Source organism: Calidris pugnax, unplaced genomic scaffold (genome assembly GCF_001431845.1).
Source record: "Calidris pugnax isolate Ruff unplaced genomic scaffold, ASM143184v1 scaffold335, whole genome shotgun sequence".
NCBI classification, from domain to species: Eukaryota; Metazoa; Chordata; class Aves; order Charadriiformes; family Scolopacidae; genus Calidris; species Calidris pugnax.
The window spans coordinates 212,205-212,487 of record NW_015091148.1 but is presented as its reverse complement, the minus strand read 5'-3'; positions in this window follow the sequence as shown (position 1 = coordinate 212,487).

Genomic DNA, 283 nt, shown 5'->3' with positions numbered 1-283 from the left:
CCGGTGGGCACGCAGCCTGGCCCCCCCCCGGGTCCCCAACCGCGGGGGGGGGGGTCCCAGCTTGTCACCGTCTGTGCTGACCGTCCCTCGGGGCGATTGTGAAGCCCCTCGTGTTGTTCACCCCACAGCCGCCTCCGTCCCCCATCCAGCAGCCCCTGGGTCGTGCTGGGGAAGGGGGGGAAACCTGTTGAACTGTGATTCCTGCTGCCGCCGAGCGAAAACCCAACAAAAGCCCTTTTCAGCCGGCGCATTCCCCGTGCGATCCCACCGCTGTCACTCGCCT